We start from the raw sequence: 17,171 nt of genomic DNA on the forward strand, positions 1-17,171 counted from the left end.
ATGTTCATTCAGTTGTTTATTTTTGTATAAAAAAAGCAGATCACAGACATGGCACAAAACTACAGTCATTTCAAATGGCAACTTTCTGGCTTTAATAAACACTTAACGACATCAAGAACAAAAAATGTTGTAGTCAGTATTTGTTACTTTTTTGGAACAAGCAGAGGGGAAAAATTATGGACTCGCCCAATTATGTGGGAAAAAATTATGGAATTACCCTCTAATTTTCAATTCCCAAAACTAACACCTGCATCAAATTAGATCTGCTCATTATTCTGCATCTAAAAAGGAGTGATCACACCTTGGAGAGCTGTTGCAACAAGTGGACTGACATGAATCATGGCTCCAACACAAGAGATGTCAATTGAAACAAAGGAGAGGATTATCAAACTCTTAAAAGAGGGCAAATCATCACGCAATGTTGCAAAAGATGTTGGTTGTTCACAGTAAGCTGTGTCTAAAATCTGGAACAAATACAAACAACATGGGAAGGTTGTTAAAGGCAAACATACTGGCAGACCAAGGAAGACATCATACTGTCAAGACCGGAAACTTAAAGCAATATGTCTCCAAAACAAGAAATGCACAATAAAACAAATGAGGAACGAATGGGAGGAAACTGGAGTCAATGCCTGTGACCGATCTGTAAGGAACCGCCTAAAGGAAATGGGATTTATATATAGAAAAGCTAAACGAAAGCCATCATTAACACCTAAACAGAAAAAAACAAGGTTACAATGGGCTAAGGAAAAGCAATTGTGGACTGTGGATGACTGGATGAAAGTCATATTCATTGATGAATCACTAATTTGCATTGGGCAAGGTGATGATGCTGGAACTTTTGTTTGGTGCCGTTTCAATTAGATTTATAAAGATGACTGCCTGAAGAGAACATGCAAATTTCCACAGTCATTGATGATATGGGGCTGCATGTCAGGTAAAGGCACTGGGGAGATGGCTGTCATTACATCTACTATATAATTGTCTAAGGGTCACTTCCATCTTTCTGTCTGTCCTTCTGTCTTTCTGTCTGTCACGGAAATCCCAAGTCGCTGATTGATCGCGGCAAAACAGCCACGACCTATCAGCGACGGTCACAGTCCGGCGGCAAAATGGCCGCTCCTTACTCCCCGCAGTCAGTGCCCGCTCCATACTCTCCTCCAGTCAGCGCACACACAGGGTTAATGGCAGCGTTAACGGACCGCATTATGCCGCGGTGTAACACACTCCGTTAACGCTGCTAATAACCCTGTGTGACCAACTTTTTACTATTGATGCTGCCTATGCAGCATCAATAGTAAAAAAATCTAATGTTAAAAATAATAAAAAAATGAAAAATCATTATATACTCACCTTCCGGATCCAGCCCAGGCCTTTCCCGCTCCTCATGACGCTCGGGTCCATGCATTGCGGTCTCGCGAGATGACATAGCGGTGTCGCGAGACTGCTACGTCATCATCTCGCGAGACCGCAATGCACTCTTGGGAGCGACGGGCACAGTCCGGCCGCGAAATGGCCGCTCCCTACTCCCCTGCACTCAGTACCCCCTCTATACTCGACCCCCCCCCCCCAGTCAGCGCCCACCACCCACATAGCGTTGTAGCAGTCCATTAAAGCGACTGTGTTACACCGCGGCATAACGCGGTGTATGGCAGTGTGTTAACGCTGCTATTAACCCTATGTGACGAACTTTTTACTATTGATGCTGCCTAAGCAGCATCAATAGTAAAAAGATATAATGTTAAAAATAATAAAAAAAAAAAAAAAATCGCGATATTCTCACCTTCCGTCGCCTCCGCAGCAGCTTTTCCTGCAGCTCGCGATGCTCCGGTCCCACCGCTTCAGCCGGCGCGACCAATCAGCGATATTGGCGCGGGATTTAAATTACGCTTTGCTGATTGGTCGCGTCCAGACGGCGCGACCAATCAGCGACATTGGCATGGGATTTAAATCACGCTTCGCTGATTGGTCGCGCCCAGCCTGCGCAACCAATCAGCGACATTGCCGCGGTATTTAAATCACGCTTCGCTGATTGGTCGCGTCCAGCCGGCGCGACCAATCAGCGACATTGGCACGGGATTTATTTTTTTCAGTAAATATATTTATTGAAATTTTAAACAGGAAAAACAGTAAAAAGAATCATTACAATGTCCAGAGCTATACATTACGTCTCTGAGAACACAGCAAAAGTGTAGTTGAACAAGAACTCTGGCACATAAAGGGTGCATGGTTCTCATCTTGAGAATCACCTCGGGACATAGACCTTATATACAAAATACAGAACCTGTAAGAAAAGCAATTGTAGAAATAGGAGAAAGGAAAGAAAAAGAAAAAAGAAAAAAAAAAAAAAAAAGGGGGGGGAATGGGGGAAAAGGGGAGTAAGGAGGGAGGGGGAGGGGGGTTAAGGGAGACCCAGCAATGTACACGCCCACGTATTGAGAATTATGAGTATGTACGCAGCCAAGTCAGGAACCCTGTGCTCTCCTTGAAGGATTTTGGCACGGGATTTAAATCACGCTTCGCTGATTGGTCGCACCCAGCCGGCGCGAGCAAACAGCGACATTGGCGCGGGTTTTAAATCCCGCAGCAACGACCAATCAGCGACGGGCACAGTCCGGCGGCAAAATGGCCGCACCTTACCCCCCGCAGTCAGTGCCCGCTCCATACTCCCCTCCAGTCAGCGCTCACACAGGGTTAATGGCAGCGTTAACGGACCACGTTATGCCGCGGTGTAACGCACTCCGTTAACACTGCTATTAACCCTGTGTGACTAACCTTTTACTATTAATGCTGCCTATGCAGCATCAATAGTAAAAAGATCTAATGTTAAAAATAATAAAAAAATTAAAAATCATTATATACTCACCCTCCGTCGGACTTCCGGATCCAGCCAAGGCCTTTCCCGCTCCACGCGACGCTCCGGTGACCGGTCCATGCATTGCGGTCTCGCGAGATGATGACATAGCGGTCTCGCGAGACCGCTACGTCATTATCTAGCGAGACCGCAATGCACTCTTGGGACCGGAGCGTCACGAGGAGCATCGGTAAACGCCTCGGCTGGATCCGGGGGGCCGACGGAAGGTGAGTATATAACTATTTTTTATTTTAATTCTTTTTTTTAACAGGGATATGGTGCCCACATTGCTATATACTATGTGGGCTGTTGTATACTACGTGGGCTGTTGTATACTACGTGGGCTGTGCTATATACTGCATGGGCAGTGTTATATACTACATCTCTGTGCTATATACTATGTGGGCTGTGCTATATACTACGTGGCTGTGGTGTATATTACTTGGCTGGGCAATATACTACATCGCTGTGCTCTATACTACGTGGCATGTGCTATATACTACGTGGCCTGTGTTATATACGTCTCTTTGTTATATACTACGTCTCTGTGCTATATACTACGTGGCTGTGCAATATACTACGTGTCTGTGCTATACACTACGTGTCTGTGCTATATCCTACGTGGCTGGGCAATATACTATGTGGCTGGGCAATATACTACGTGTCTGTGCTATATACTACGTGTCTGTGCTATATACTACGTGTCTGGGCAATATACTACGTGACTGGGCAATATACTACGTGTCTGTGCTATATACTACGTGTCTGTGCTATATCCTACGTGGCTGGGCAATATACTATGTGGCTGGGCAATATACTACGTGGCTGGGCAATATACTACGTGGCTGTGTAATATACTACGTGGGCTGTGCTATATACTACGTCTCTGTGTTATATACTACGTCTCTGTGCTATATACTACGTGGCTGTGCTATATATTACGTGGCTGTGCAATATACTACGTGGCTGTGCAATATAGTACATGTCTGTGCTATATACTACGTGTCTGTGCTATATACTATGTGGCTGGGCAATATACTACGTGGCTGGGCAATATACTACGTGGCTGGGCAATATACTACGTGGGCTGTGTTATATACTACGTCTGTGTTATATATTACGTGGCTGGGCAATATACTACGTGTCTGCTATATACTACGTGGCTGGGCAATATACTACGTGGCTGGGCAATATACTACGTGTCTGTGCTATTTACTACGTGGGCTGTGCTATATACTATGTGGCTGTGTTATATACTATGTTGCTGGGCAATATACTACATGGGCTGTGCTATATGCTACTTCGCTGTGCTATATTTCTCTGCTGTATCTGTGCATCATGAATTGTGGTATGTGTTAAAGAGGGGGGCCCACTGAGACTTTTCGCCCGGGGCCCTCAAAAACCTGGAACAGGCCCTGGCTTCACTGATTGGTCACGCCCGGCCGCGAACAATCAGCGACAGTCGCAGTCCGCCCTCGAACTGGCGCGGAATTTGAACCACGCTTCGCTAATTGGTCGCGCCCGGCCGGCTGAATCCTGTGTATAAATTGCATTATTCTGAAAACTTCATAAATAAACTACATACATATACTAGAATACCCGATTCGTTAGAATCGGGCCACCATCTAGTCTTCAATAAATGCCCAAGTTTATGTTGATATTTTGGACACTTTTCTTATCCCATCAATTGAAAGGATGTTTGGGGATGATGAAATCATTTTTCAAGATGGTAATGCATCCTGCCATAGAGGAAAAATTGTGAAAACATTCCTTGAAATAAGACACATAAGGTCAATGTCATGGCCTGCAAATAGTCCGGATCTCAATCCAATTGAAAATCTTTGGTGGAAGTTGAAGAAAATAGTCCATGACAAGGCTCCAACCTGCAAAGCTGATCTGGCAACAGCAATCAGAGAAAGTTGGAGCCAGATTGATGAAGAGTTCTGTGTGATGCTCATTAAGTCCATGCCTCAGAGACTGCAAGCAGTTATAAAACCCAGAGATGGTGCAACAAAATACTAGTGGAGTGTTTTTTTGTTTGTTTTTCATGATTCCATAATTTTTTCCCACATAATTGAGTGAGTCCATAGTTTTTCCCCTTTGCTTGTCCTAAAAAAAGTAACAAATACTGACTACAACATTTTTTATTCTTGATTTCTTTTAGTATTTATTAAAGCCAGAAAGTTGTCATTTGAAATGACTGTAGTTTTGTGCCATGTCTGTGATCTGCTTTTTTCATTAAAAAAAAAGAAACAACTGAATGAACATCCTCCAAGGCCGGTGATTACATAATTTTTGCCAGGGGTTGTATTCTAGGAAAAACAAGAAAAAGATGCGGCAATCTCACTACTTTTCTACTGGTTACCAGAGGCATAACTATCTGTCTTTCTATTGCAAAACTCTTGGTATATGGGATGTGAATCAGACATAGGAAGAGGTGTAGATACAGTAACCATGTCTGGTAGAATATAAACAACCTATGGACCACTGTTCTATTTTCTATATGTTATGTTACTCATTGGTCCTGTAACCCTCCATATGTTTGCTATGACTTAATTATGATCCCAGACGGATCATACTTTATTATTTAGGCCGGGGTCACACTTATGAGTGCAATGCGAGAAACTCGCGCGAGTCTCTCACCTCAATTCCCGGCACTGCCGCCGACACTCAGAACTGGAGCGTGCGGCTGCATGTATTTTTATGTAGCTGAACGCTCCGGTCCAAGTGCCGGCGGCAGTGCCGGGTATTGAGGCGAGAGACTCGCGTGAGTTTATCGCATTGCACTCACAAGTGTGACCCCAGCCTAACTCTGATTTACTGGTTTGTGGACCACTACCAGAGCCAGTGTTAGTGGCAGGCAGACCAGGCAGCTGCCTAGGGCCCCCGCTCCCCCAGGGGCCCCCAGCCAGTCGCCTGCCGCCAGCGCTGACTCCCCACCGGCGTTCCCGCTAGCGCCAACTCATCCCCCTGCCAGCGCTGACGCATTTAACTATACCAATGCAATGCCAGTTCAATGCAATGATGGAGGAGAGAGCGTCAGCTGATGCTCCCTCCCTCTTCCATCATTCCCCTCTGCCTCTGACACTGCGGGTGCGTGATGACGTCATATCATCCCGTACCTGCTGTGTGCCAGGCAGACTGCAGCCGCTGAGAACGGAGCTGGGAGCAGAGCGGGGCACGAGGAGGAGAGGTGAGGATTGTGGTGTTTTTTTTTAACATATCAATGAGTGCTGGACCGTGCTGCCATAATCCCCGGGGGTACATTATATTCCATGGGTGGGGGGGCTATATTATATTCTATGGGGGTATATTATAGGGGGGCCTTTATTATATTCTATGGGGGACTGTATTATATTCTATAGGGGGCTGTATTATATTCTATGGGAGGGCTGTATTATAGTCTATGGGGGGCTGTATTATATTCTATGGGAGGCTGTATTATATACTACGGGCAGCTGTATTATATACTATGGGGACTGTATTATATACTATTTGGGGCTGTATTATATTCTATGGGGGAGCTGTATTATATTCTATGGGGTGCTGTATTATATTCTATGGGGGCTGTATTATATTCTATGAGGGGGCTGTATTATATTATTATATTTTATGGGGGGCTGTATTATATTCTATGGAGGGGCTGTATTATATTCTGTGGGGGGCTGTATTATATTCTGTGGGGGCTGTATTATATTCCATGGGGAGCTGTATTATATTCTATGGGGTGCTGTATTATATTCTATGGGGGCTGTATTATATTCTATGAGGGGGCTGTATTATATTATTATATTTTATGGGGGGCTGTATTATATTCTATGGAGGGGCTGTATTATATTCTGTGGGGGGCTGTATTACATCCTATGGGGGACTGTATTATATTCTGTTATATTCTAGGGGGGCTGTATTATATTCTATGGGGGGCTGTATTATATTCTATGGGGGCTGTATTATATACTATGGGGGGCTGTATTATATTCTATGGAGGGCTGTATTATATTCTATGGGGGCCTGTATTATATTCTATGGGGGAAGAGTGCATCATACTCTTTGATGGGGCTACATTATATTCTATGGAGGGGCTGCATTATATTCTATAGGGGGCCTACATTACAGTGGGGCAAAAAAGTATTTAGTCAGTCAGCAATAGTGCAAGTTCCACCACTTAAAAAGATGAGAGGCGTCTGTAATTTACATCATAGGTAGACCTCAACTATGGGAGACAAACTGAGAAAAAAAAAATCCAGAAAATCACATTGTCTGTTTTTTTATCATTTTATTTGCATATTATAGTGGAAAATAAGTATTTGGTCAGAAACAAAATTTCATCTCAATACTTTGTAATATATCCTTTGTTGGCAATGACAGAGGTCAAACGTTTTCTGTAAGTCTTCACAAGGTTGCCACACACTGTTGTTGGTATGTTGGCCCATTCCTCCATGCAGATCTCCTCTAGAGCAGTGATGTTTTTGGCTTTTCGCTTGGCAACACGGACTTTCAACTCCCTCCAAAGGTTTTCTATAGGGTTGAGATCTGGAGACTGGCTAGGCCACTCCAGGACCTTGAAATGCTTCTTACGAAGCCACTCCTTCGTTGCCCTGGCGGTGTGCTTTGGATCATTGTCATGTTGAAAGACCCAGCCACGTTTCATCTTCAATGCCCTTGCTGATGGAAGGAGGTTTGCACTCAAAATCTCACGATACATGGCCCCATTCATTCTTTCATGTACCCGGATCAGTCGTCCTGGCCCCTTTGCAGAGAAACAGCCCCAAAGCATGATGTTTCCACCACCATGCTTTACAGTAGGTATGGTGTTTGATGGATGCAACTCAGTATTCTTTTTCCTCCAAACACGACAAGTTGTGTTTCTACCAAACAGTTCCAGTTTGGTTTCATCAGACCATAGGACATTCTCCCAAAACTCCTCTGGATCATCCAAATGCTCTCTAGCAAACTTCAGACGGGCCCGGACATGTACTGGCTTAAGCAGTGGGACACGTCTGGCACTGCAGGATCTGAGTCCATGGTGGCGTAGTGTGTTACTTATGGTAGGCCTTGTTACATTGGTCCCAGCTCTCTGCAGTTCATTCACTAGGTCCCCCCGCGTGGTTCTGGGATTTTTGCTCACCGTTCTTGTGATCATTCTGACCCCACGGGGTGGGATTTTGCGTGGAGCCCCAGATCGAGGGAGATTATCAGTGGTCTTGAATGTCTTCCATTTTCTAATTATTGCTCCCACTGTTGATTTCTTCACTCCAAGCTGGTTGGCTATTGCAGATTCTGTCTTCCCAGCCTGGTGCAGGGCTACAATTTTGTTTCTGGTGTCCTTTGACAGCTCTTTGGTCTTGACCATAGTGGACTTTGGAGTCAGACTGTTTGAGGGTGTGCACAGGTGTCTTTTTATACTGATAACAAGTTTAAACAGGTGCCATTACTACAGGTAATGAGTGGAGGAAAGAAGAGACTCTTAAAGAAGAAGTTACAGGTCTGTGAGAGCCAGAAATCTTGATTGTTTGTTTCTGACCAAATACTTATTTTCCACCATAATATGCAAATAAAATGATAAAAAAACAGACAATGTGATTTTCTGGATTTTTTTTTCTCAGTTTGTCTCCCATAGTTGAGGTCTACCTATGATGTAAATTACAGACGCCTCTCACCTTTTTAAGTGGTGGAACTTGCACTATTGCTGACTGACTAAATACTTTTTTGCCCCACTGTATATTCTATGGAGGGGCTGTATTATATTCTATGAGTGAGGATTGCATCATACTCTTTGATGGGGCTACATTATATTCTATGGGGAGGTGGGCTGTATTATATTCTATGGGGGCTATTTTATATTCTATGTATTCAATTTATTATATTCTATGAGGGGTGATTGCATCATACTCTATGAGGAGGGCTACATTGTATTCTATGGGGGCTGCATTATATTCTATGGGTGACTAGATTATATTGTATGGGGACTTCATTATACTTTATGAGAGGGCTACATTATATTCTGTGGGGTGGCTGCATTATACTCTGGGGTGGCAGCATTATACTATATGTGGCTGCATTATACTGTATTGAGGACTATGGGGAATACATTATACTATATGAAGAACTATGGAGTGCATTGTACTATGGGAAGTGAATTGTATTACATGGATGATTATGGCGGTGCATTATACAATACTAGATGGTAGCCCGATTCTAACGCATCGGGTATCCTAGAATATGTATGTAGTTTATTTATGAAGATTTTAGAATAATATATTGAATACACAGGATTCGGCCAACCGCGAACAATTAGCGAAGCATGGTTCAAATCCCACGCCAATTCGCGGCCGTACTGAACCTGTCACTGATTGTTCACGGCCGGCCACGTAGTATATAACAGCCCACGTAGTAAATAGCACAGCCACGTAGTACATAGCACAGCCACGTAGTATACAACACAGTCACATAGTATATAGCACAGCAACATAGTATATAGCACAGCCCACGGAGTATATAGCACAGCCACGTAGTTTATAACAGCTCACGTAGTATATAACAGCCCACATAGCGTATAACACAGCCACGTAGTTTAACAGCTCACGTAGTATATAACAGCCCACGCACGCAGTATATAACACAGCCCAAGTAGTGTATAACACAGCCCACATAGTGTATAACACAGCCCACATAGTATATAGCACAGCCCACGTAGTATATAGCACAGCCCACATAGTATATAACCGCCCATGTAGTGTATAACACAGCCACATAGTATATAGCACAGCCACATAGTATATAGCACAGCCCACGTAGTATATAGCACAGCCACTCAGTATACTGCACAGCCCACGTAGTATATTGCACAGCCCACGTATTACATTGCACAGCCCACGTAGTATATTGCACAGCCCACATAGTATATTGCACAGCCCACATAGTATATTGCACAGCCAACGTAGTATATAGCAACGTGGGCATCATATCCCTGTTAAAAAAAAATAATTAACATAAAAAATAGTTATATACTCACCTTCCGTTGGCCCCGGATCCAGGCGAAGCGTTTACCGATGCTCCTCGCGCGCTCTGGTCCCAAGAGTGCATTGCGGTCTCGCCAGATGATGACATAGCGGTCTCGCAAGACCGCTACGTCATCATCTCGCGAGATCGCAATGCATGGAGCGGTCACCGGAATGTCGCGAGGAGCCGGAAAGGCCAGTTCTGGATCCGAGGGGCCGACGGACGGTGAGTATATAACTATTTTTATATTATTTTTAACAGATCTTTTTACTATTGATGCTGCATAGGCAGGGACACAGGGTTAATAGCAGCGTTAACGGAGTGCGTTACACCGTGGCCCATTAACGCTGCCATTAACCCTGTGTGAGCGACGACTGGAGGGGATTATGGAGCAGGCGCCAAGCACTGACTGCGGGGAGTAAGGAGCGGCCATTTTGCCGCCGGACTGTGCCTGTCGCTGATTGGTCGTAGCTGTTTTGCCGCAACCAATCAGTGACTTGGGATTTCCGTTACAGACAGACAGAAAGACAGACAGACAGAAAGACGGAAGTGACCATTAGACAATTATTATACAATATGGAGCACTATGAGGAGTGTATTATACAATATGGAGGCCTGAGCAGTGCATTTTAATATATGGAGGGCTATGAGGAGTGTATTATACTATATGGAGGACTGAGGAGTGCATTATACTATATGGAGGACTGAGGAGTGTATTATACTATATGGATGACTGAGCAGTGTATTTTATTATATGGAGGACTATAGGGAGTGCATTATACTATATGGAGGACTGAGGAGTGTATTATACTATATGGAGGACTGGGGAGTGAATAATACTATATGAAGCACTATGGGGCGAGTGTTATACTATATGGAGGACTGAGCAGTGTATTTTAATATATGGAGGACTATGAGGAGTTTATTATACTATATGGAGGACTGAGGAGTGTATTATATGATATGGAGGACTGAGGAGTGTATTATACGATATGGAGGACTGAGGAGTGTATTATACTATATGGAGGACTGAGGTGTGTATTTTTATATATGGAGGACTATAGGGAGTGTATTATACTATATTGAGGACTATGGGGAGTGTATTATACTATATGGAGGTCTATGGGATGTGCATTACACTATATGAAGGACTATGGGGCACATTATATTATATGGAGGACTATGGGGTGTGCATTTTATAATATGGAGGACTGTGGTGCACATTATACTATGTGGAGGACTATAGGGTGCATTATACTTAATAAGCAAAATGCTGCCTATTCATCGAGAGATTGTATTGTTTATGCCGAAACAGAAATCATTGTTCTCAGCAGCACATCACCGGAGTAAACTGTAGATGTGCTGCTGATAACATGATACTGTGTGCGGACAGATTGAGCTAATAGTGATTGTTCTGTTCCCATCATTCTTTCTCAGTTGGTGTAAGGCCCGGAAATAAGTGTTGAACAACTTCAGTATTGTCGATCACACTCGTTTAGAGGCCTGAACACAGTTCATGTAAACACAACAGAAATGCTTCTGTGTGATGTGCAATATGTTAGCATTTGGGGCCCCATTTTTATCTTTTGCCTAGGGCCCCACTTTGCCTAAAACCGGCCCTGACCACTCCATGGGCTAGTTGTATGGTTATCTATTTTATATTATGTATTGATAAAGGTTGTTTTTATTCTACAAGACATGGTTATTTACAAAAAGAAAAGAATGTCCAGCTTCACCGAATCCGTAAAAAAGAGTTTTCTTTATTCACATACTATTGAGCATAGAGGATACAGACTTCAGCACAAGCCATATGGGTAAGAATCTCAACGCGTTTCTGGAGACTAAGCTCCCTTAATCATGACACTGTCAAGAAAACTCTTTTACGGATTCGGTGAAGCTGGACATTCTTTTCTTTTTGGACTCTATACGCCTGAACACAGCGGGTCCGTGCTCCCGAGGATTGGTTTATGCATCACGGGTGAGCTGGTTTATATTTCATGGTTATTTACACCTCTTTCTTTGGTTAACACCTAATTAATAAGAATCAGGCAAATCACTTTGGTCTTTTACATTGTGTCATGTTATACTATTTAATGTATATTTTTTGATATACTATCTATTATTAATAGTTGATACTTTATTGTTGGTGCCAGCTTTTTGGTATAGTATATGGGATGACGGAGTATGTGTATTAGGGGACACTTTCCCAGTATGTATTGTATTACAGGCGCTGGATGTGTGAGCGCAACTGGTTCTGCAGGGGCAGTGCTACTCTCAATTAGGTGCGTTTTTTTGGACACACCTCCAGTTGAACACATTTTCGGAGCAGACATCCGCTGGTTCCCTGCCCCATAGTTATTCTATATCTGTAGGAGCACTCCAGCGTATTGGCGTCAGGTGGTGCCTATGATGTAACGCAGAGTGTCGTCAATGCTCCTTCCACGGTGTGACGCGAGAGTGGTTTGCAGCTGTGGGTCTCTGATAGGCCTGCGGATATAGCGTAAGTGTGGCACAGAGAACTTTACAGAAGACAACACAGCTTCTCATCATGGGAGCGGGTACAGTGTTGGGGGTGGCATGTTTTTGTTTTTTTTAAATAGCACAGCAATGTGGGGGAAGACAGCGGGGGCACAATGGGGGCTAAGATTGTTACAATATTGGGGATACATGAGGGATGGGCAAAACTTATGTGGCCAGAGTAGGGGTGCATTACAATATGGGGGTCCAGAATTGGGGGACATTTTGATGCTCTGGGGGGCAAGAATTGTGGCACATTATTACAATATGGGGATCGCATAGAGGGGCATTATTACTATAGGAGGGCAATAATGTAGGACATTATTACTATATGTGGGTCACATTGGGGGGCATAATTAATTTATAGAGCCAGAGTTGTGGGACACAATTTCAACATGGTGGCAGAATTGAGAAAATTGGTACATTATGGGGGCCACATAGAGGAACATTCTTACTATATGGAGGCAACATATGGGGGGCATTATTAATTTATGGGGGCCATATAGGAGGACATTACCACTATATGGGGGCCACATAAGGGACAATGTTAATGTATGGGGCCACCTAGGGGAATATTACTATATTGGGGCCACAAAGAGGGATGTTACACCTCTATGTGAGCATGATAGGTGGACAATGCTACTATTTGGGTGCCATGGTGGGATCAGTTCTACTGTATTTGTGCAGGAAGGGGACACAAGTTTTACTACTGTATGGGGGACACATAGGAGAACATCACTACTGTATTGTATTTTATTTTTGGAATAATGTGGGACAAAAGGAAGGTATTGTAATGGTAGAATTGGGGAAAGATGCGGGGAGGGCGCTTTAAATGTGATCAGCTGTAGATTTTTTGTGTTGTTTTGCAGACAAGTTCTAGCAGGAAGTAGTCACAGCGGTCTGCGCCGAGTGAAGAAGAGAAAATGAAGAGCTTCAATTGGAACCGTCCCCTGTGAGGATCTGGAGTTACCTGTACTGTATATACTAGTACCATCCAGTGTACAGTCATTGTATGGGGGTGATGTTAGTGTAAGTACTGTGATTGTTATTAATAATCAGTATGGTGGGATTATTCCCTTCTCTTTTTTTTCTAATTTTTGGTTACAGTGACACAGACCACTATACAGTCATCGGGGCACTGCAGACCTGACATAGCCCGGGGGATATTATAGTATCCAAGGCTAGACTAGTTCGGAACTATTTGCATATGCCGAGGACGGTAATAAAAGCTATTTATTGTGCACATAAGGCTAGGTTCAGATTGCGTTAGTGCCCTCCGTTTAATGGATCCGTTAAACGGATGCGCTAACGCTGATGCCCAAATTCACTTTTTTTCTACAATTGCACTAATGCTTGGCATGCGTAATAGAGGTCTACGCACAGCGAACGTGTCCGTTTGCTGTGCGTTAGACCTAACGTACCCGAAAACACGGTAAACTGCGTTCGAGGGTGCGTCGCAAAGTAATGCATCATCGCTAATGCATGATAATTTTGACATGCGTTAGGATGCGTTACGATAATGGATGGCAATAGGTGCATTAACAGATCCGTTACATTGCATTAGTGCCGCTTAGTAATGGATCCGTTAAACAGAAGGCACTAAGAAACCTAGCCTAATAACTGTTGTACAGAAACAATTGTTAAGCCGGGTTAGTGCTGTACATCATTAAGGGGTAGTGTGGGGGTCCTGAGCAGTTCCCTCTAAGAATAATTGATTGTTAGCAGCAAATACCTTCATGTAAACAGATACGTGCTGCCGCCTGCTGCGATACTATGATTGCTGCAGGTAAAACGAGCATCAATCTTCTGATAACGTCATTCAGTGACAGAAATTGGGGCAGGAATTGTAATGAATAGTGATGAGCGAGTGTACTCGTTGCTCGGGTGGTCTCCGAGTATTTGTTAGTGCTCGGAGATTTAGATTTTATCGCCGCAGCTGAATGATTTACAGCTACTACCCAGGCTGATTACATGTGCGGGTTGCCTGGCTGCTAGCGAATGCCCACATGTATTCAGCCTGGCTAGTAGCCGCAAATCATCCAGCTGCGGCGATGAAAACTAAATCTCCGAGCAGTCATAAATACTCGGAGACCACCCGAGCGTGCTCGAGAAAACCCGAGCAACGAGTATACTCGCCCATCACTAGTAATGAAATGTTTAATACTGTACAGTGGTTCTTGATGGCAACAATGATCCGTCCTTCACCGCCATTCATGACTTTATTCTCTGGAAGTTGGAAAGAGGTTGAGGAATCCTAATGTCACAGTGGGAATCGCTTCATTCAAGGTGATTTTTTAGGAATCTTGTACTATGCTGTGAGACCACGCCGGGCAAATATCAGATTGTACTTGCTCGGTCTGGTTCCAAAATACAGATTGCATGGTCTTCAATTACTTAATGACCCAAAAAGCATTCAGGACGTGCTTGGAATCTTCGCACATTGGTTGGAGTTACTTTATAAATGGAAATTGTTATACATATCAATAAAACATGGCCGCTGTCTTCCATACACCACACCTGGGCACACTGCCACTGCTCCATGTTCACTTTAGAGCTGCAATACCAGATAGAACCAGAGACAGGTGTGAAGCTGTTTGTAGAAGAAATCAGCTATATTTCTATTAGAAATGCAATGAGCAGCTTTGATGACATTTATCTGATAGGAAACATCAGACCGTCTGATAAGAGGAAGGATCAAAGAAAAATCTAGAAGAACAAGCCTGGTGCAATATGATGCAACGTCTTTTAGATATTTCACATTATGTAAGAGGAGAGCCCCATGGCCCGGGTCGCATTTATCGATAGATCTGAGGAGGAGACATGTCACCTGTGGCAGGTCCACCGTCTCTGGCTCTCCCTCCTGCTCGGGACAGTCTCATCTGGTTTCAGCTGAATCTTATCTATTTTATCTTTCCTGGAGAGTCAGACTGGAAATTGGAGCTTAGAGAACAAGGGAGAGAAAAACCCGTAACCAAGATACCCAGCAAAGGCAAACAATGAGAGATGGCAGAAGATGATAGGCCCATAGCTATAGATACAGTGCGTTCAGCACGGCTTGTACCTGCGCGTATCCTCCTCTAAACTTGCCAACTGTGAATGCCCAGGGCAGTCTAGCGCCTCCATCCCCGGCCCATTGGCGACAGCGCCAGGGCAGGCTCGTACACAAACTGGACAGTCTTTAGTAGAAATATCCACACAGGTGGTGCCTCGTGTGCACCCCTCAGATGGCCAACAAATCAACTCCCGAAGTCACACGCCATGTAGTCTCGATAACATTGAAGACAAGGCCATCAAGGTTTATTAGAATATCCCCCATCCTCTGCAATTCCACACCTCAACACGTCAGATTATCCACCACCCTCGGATCCTTCAGACGGAACCTGAAAACCCATCTCTTCAGGAAAGCCTACAACCTGTAATAACCATTCTGCCGCCTCACCACCATCCGAGCTGCCGCCTCACCCCCGACCTTCTGTCTCTTCCCCATTATCCCGTTGAATGTAAGTCCGCAAGGACAGGGTCTTCTCCCCTCTGTACCAGTCTGTCATTGTAAAGTTGTTCACTGTAAACGATATCTATAACTTTGTATGTAACCCCTTCTCATGTACAGCACCATGGAATTAATGATGCTATATAAATAAATAATAATAATTATATATTTTTATTATTTAGTTTTGGGAGGAGACACTAAAGAGGGAAGTTATGAAGGAAATATTCCCGCACTTCCAGTTCTGTATACGCAGTTTCACTTGGCTTAGACAAACGTGTCCAATTTGCTCAGTTTGAGCAACCCTTAAATACGCAAATTGTCTTTTCAGAGAGGAATAGGACTTGAAGTCTAGCGCCACCTATTGGAAGCAGCGATCCTACAAGTCAATATCGACCCTTTAACAAGCCTTCCAATATGACTTAGGATAAAAAGTCAAATCAGAATTTCCGTTTGCAGACACTGTTTCAGGGTATTGCCCCTCGTCAGTGTAAAGTATGAGATCAGATTTGGCCAAGTGAGTGGCTAAGACTGGGATCTAAAGTGACAGGGAAATGTATTTTGTTGTTTTCTTGTGGTTCTCTTTTCTTACAAAATCATTGGATAATACAACACGCACAAGTTTGGCTGTATTTTAGGAATTCAACGTGAGCCTTATGTGTCAGTACATCCTACATGAAACGGCTGTAGCCACATGACTGCTGTATGATACCAGTTATCTATCGGGCAGGTTGCCAGTGACATTTCTATTTCGGGCCTGCAGTCCAGTTCCTCCCATTGTCCTGGTGCTTGTTCTGTGCTTCCTCCTCTTCTGTCCCTTGCTCTAATTGGCAGCTCATCTCCTCTGATCTCTATCTGATTTATTACATGTAATCAGCCGACTGCGTAAAAACTAGAGTGTGACTGCGGTCAGTGACCACCAGCGAAGTCTACATCATGTCCTGTCAGTAACCATTAGCGAAATGACCATGTCCTGTCAGGGATCACCAGCGAGTGTCCATCATGACCTGTCAGGGATCACCAGCGAGTGTCCATCATGTCCTGTCAGGGACCACCAGTGACTGTCCATCATGTCCTGTCAGGGATTACCAGCTAGTGTCAATCATGTCCTGTCAGGGATCACCAGCTAGTGTCCATCATGTCCTGTCAGGGATCATCAGCGAGTGTCCATCATGTCCTGTCAGGGATCATCAGCGAGTGTCCATCATGTCCTGTCAGGGATCATCAGCGAGTGTCTATCATGTCCTGTCAGGGATCACCAGCTAGTGTTCATTATGTCAGGTCAGGGATCACCAGCGAGTGTTCATCATG

The 17,171-nt window shown here is 44.1% G+C and overlaps 1 protein-coding gene across 1 annotated transcript in view; it reads left to right on the forward strand.

Moving 5' to 3' along the window:
• Positions 1-17,171, forward strand: part of GIPR (gastric inhibitory polypeptide receptor) — a 117,226-nt gene continuing 100,055 nt past the window's right edge. The window contains exon 1 of the mRNA XM_077286398.1: positions 1-937. The gene's annotated coding sequence lies outside the window, so the exon portion shown is untranslated. The remainder of the gene's footprint in view (positions 938-17,171) is intronic.

This window comes from Ranitomeya variabilis, chromosome 2 (genome assembly GCF_051348905.1).
Source record: "Ranitomeya variabilis isolate aRanVar5 chromosome 2, aRanVar5.hap1, whole genome shotgun sequence".
NCBI classification, from domain to species: Eukaryota; Metazoa; Chordata; class Amphibia; order Anura; family Dendrobatidae; genus Ranitomeya; species Ranitomeya variabilis.